Raw genomic sequence first — 3,820 nt, 5'->3', positions numbered from 1 at the left:
AAGAAAGAAAGAAGAAAGAAAGAAAAAGAAAGAAAGAAAGAAAGAAAGAAAGAAAGAAAGAAAGAAAGAAAGAAAGAAAGAAAGAAAGAAAGAAAGAAAGGAGAGAGAAAGGAAAGAAAGAGAAAGAAAGGCAAGCAAGCAGGCAAGCTGGAAGTACATTAAAGCCCAGCCATAGAAACAGTTTTAAATCACTCATTTTGCATGTCATCCTGCTCTTGGACAGGTTCAAGACTCACTGCTAACTGAAAAGACTCGGGTGAAGAGTAGAGTGTATAGTGTGTGGTATTTGAGTAAGGGGAAAATGGAGGAAATATATTTATGCACATATAAATATATTCATGTATAGATCTAGTTGGCCTCCCACGTCAGCAGGTTCCCAAAATATTGGGAAAAATAACAAAAAATAATGCAAATACAGACAACACAGTATAACTACATTGTATTAGGTATTACCAGTAATCCATAGCTGATTTAAATTGTGCGGGAGGATGTGCGTAGTTATATGTAAATACTATGCCATTTTATAGGAGGGACTTGAGCGACCGCAGATTTTAGTATGGAGGGCTATCCTGGAAAATTACCGAGGGACGACTGACGATCATCTAGGAAGGGCACGCAAGAAACTGTTAACAGTTGCTTCGGGGAAAGAGAATGGGGGAAATCAGGGTAGGGATGAAAAGAGACTTTCCGCCGCGAATCACGCCGAGGTGCCCTGCATCCAGCCCTGCGCTCCTGCCCCAGCCCAGGCGCGCTGCCAGGCAAAGTCCCTTGCCCAGCCCCAGGGTAGGCAGCCCATTTCCGGCGCCTGAACGTCGGACAACCTCATAGGCCTAGTGAAGACCCCAAATTTGACGCAGAAGGCCTGAGGCCTGGGGAAAAAGTTACCCGAATTTCCCGCAAGCTCAAGGACTCCCAGGAACGCCTCACCCCCGCCAGTCCCTGAGGGCTCCCTCAGTCACTCCCACGCCTCGCCTTGTGCTCGCTACTCTCCGCGCCCGGTCACTCCCACGCCTCGCCCCTCCTCTCACCCGCGCCCCCTCCCTTCTGCCCTCCGTCACTCAGGAGCCCCGCGCCTCCTCTCGTCCCACCCCGCCCTTCTGCTCTCCGTCACTGGTGGGCCCCGCCCCTCCTCTCGCTGCGCCCCGCCCCGCTCCCCTCCCCGCGCCTCGCCAAGGTCGGGAGTTTTCCAGCCAGCAGGCGTCAATCAAGACCGGAAGTCTGGGAAAGGCTGCTCTCAGTTCCCGACAGTGAGGGCTAGACGAGGCAGAGACTGTACTGGCAACACGCCGGTGGAAGGGAAGGAAAGCGGAACGCGCGCGGGCTGTGGCGAGGGGGCGGAGAAAGAGCTAATCCAAACGCGCTGTCCCGTCAGCCTCGCGTAGACGTCGCGGGTTCAGCCCCAGGAGGACTAAAAGGCTGCCGTGTACTTCCCGAGGGGAGTGGCGGTCCCACTGACCTGCACACCTCACCTCATACTCGTGCGTGTTCGTGTTCCAGTCGAGTCCCGTTCACTCCAGTTCCTCCGTCTCCACCCTAATCCTAATTATTGGTGTGTCGTTTGAAAGGGTTCTGTGAATTTATCAAGCAGGAAAATCTGGGGTTGAACATAATTAAGCAATTCTCTTTAATTAAATCGCTTTCTGAGTCTTTAATTTGCTAACATGCATTTTCTAATCGTAACTAACTTTTGCTTTACGTTTACTTCCTATCAGACTAAATAGTTTACAGTGTCATCGAATCCTTTTAATAATCTTATGAAGTAACTGTTATCAAAATATTACAAATGAAGAGATAAAATTGTAGAGACATGCCTGAGAGCCCATCATATTAAGTGTTGGAGCTAGATCCACACCCAGATCATTTATACTGATTGCCCGCAAAGCCCTTTTTATGCTGGTGCATCCCTTGAAACCAGGCCTGCTGAGAATGTGACTTATCTTCGAACCCTTGGACGGGTAAACTGTGAGGTTCGAACCAAATAAAGGAACATGAGACCCAGCCCTACCATGGAAGGGGTGGATTGCTTGGCTTCTTCTGGCCACAAGGTGAGGCCTTGAGGAAACTGCAGTAGGCTGGGTTTGGTGTCCAGCAGTACTTCCTGCTGCTTTGAACAAACACAGCTGCTCACCCTTCATCCCTTGCAGAACACTTCCAAATATTCCAGTGAAACCCTGAAGGCGAAGCCAGTGCTGGAAGGAATCTAAGCTTCCTGCTCCTGAGGGAATGGATTTTAAAACGCTTTGGAGTTAAGTGGTGAGAACTTGACCTAGCTCTATCAGGAGTTGGGGGTATGGAGAGAGGAATGGATTCTGAACAGATTTGACTCCCATCTCCTTCTGTGGAAATATACCTAGACAAGAATACAGTAAATGTCTTTTGTAGAAGTCTGGGAATAAGACAAGGAAGCCCACTGGGCAGGGACTTGGTAATAGAGGCAAATGGGATGGCATGAGACCATGGACTTGAGAAGTCAATGTTAGGATGATACTCCAAAAGGCCCAATAGAAAAAAGCTGCACTTCGCTCAGCACAAGGTACAAGGCCAGCCCAACACATCTGAGAGCATTAGGGTGCCAGAGTCTAGTCACAGGGACTTGAGGTTGCCTCCTTTTTCTGCTATCACTAGGTCATTGGTAGCTCCACCTTCACTAAGATGCTACCTTGGGGATGATAAGGGAGTGTTCCAGTTACCTATTGCTGTGTAACAAACCACTCAAAACTTACTGGTGCAAAACAGCAACCAGTTTGTTATGTCATGGATTGTGTGTGTCAAGAATTTGGAAAGGGTATAGTGTGGATGATTTGTCTGTGCTTCAGAAGAACTGAGACCTCAGTTGAGAAGACTTGGAAGCCTGAGATGACTTGAAAGCTTGGGGCTGGAATCATTTGGAATTGTTTATTCACATATGTAAAAGGTACACTGAGGCACAAAAAAAAAATTTGAGTTCATTTGAGTAGGAAGCAATTTATGAATTGGGAAATACCAAACCAAAATAAGTTAGAAGCTTAGTTTTCCCATGACAAATCATCAGGGGCAAGTATGTATGGGGTAAATGTGGAAGCAAAATAAAAAATTTGATTGATTGCAATTATACAGTTGCTTTATTAATTCTAACTTGTTGGAAAGTCCCTAGTTATATAAGTTTGTTGGCTACTTCCAATTGGTTGAGCTCAAGTTCTGTTTTTCTTTAATATAGGCATTTACAAGAAATGGCTCAACATAAGTTTCCCTTGTGTTTGTAAATCAAGCAAGGTTGAGGTCACTTATGAGGCCTGGTTTTGTCTGCTCAGGGATTCTTCAGGCATGGTGTCCATTTTAACTTACTTCAACATATGTCTGAGGTTATGCTAGCTGTTGACTGGGATCTCAGCTGGGATTGTCAGGAGGAACACCTATGTGGTTTCTCCATGAGGTCGTTCTGCTTCCTCATTTCCAAGGTGGCTGGATTCTGAGTGACTCTAAGAGAATCGAGTGGAAGATGTATCACCTTTTTTGACCTTGTATCACTTCCATCTTACTTACAGGCCCACCCAAATTCAAGAGGAGGGAATATAGACTCCACCTCTTAATGGGAGGAGTGTCACATTTAAGAAGCGCATGTAGTGTGGAATATCTTGTTACAACCCTCTTGAAAAATACAACCTGCGACAACCATTAAAATTTGAAGTGGTTATATAGAAATAGATAACTAAGACTTAGTGTTATGGGGTTTACTTAGTTCCTCTAGGTAAATGCTTGGTTTTATTTGATTTGCTAGAATGAAATCTGCTAGTATTCCTTCTGTAATTAAAAAAAATAACTTTAGGCTGGGAATGGTGAC

The sequence above is a fragment of the Sapajus apella genome, unplaced genomic scaffold, assembly GCF_009761245.1.
Source record: "Sapajus apella isolate SASKATOON/1434 unplaced genomic scaffold, GSC_monkey_1.0 scaffold119, whole genome shotgun sequence".
NCBI classification, from domain to species: Eukaryota; Metazoa; Chordata; class Mammalia; order Primates; family Cebidae; genus Sapajus; species Sapajus apella.
The sequence above is the reverse complement of the archived record's forward strand: the minus strand, read 5'-3'. Positions refer to the sequence as shown.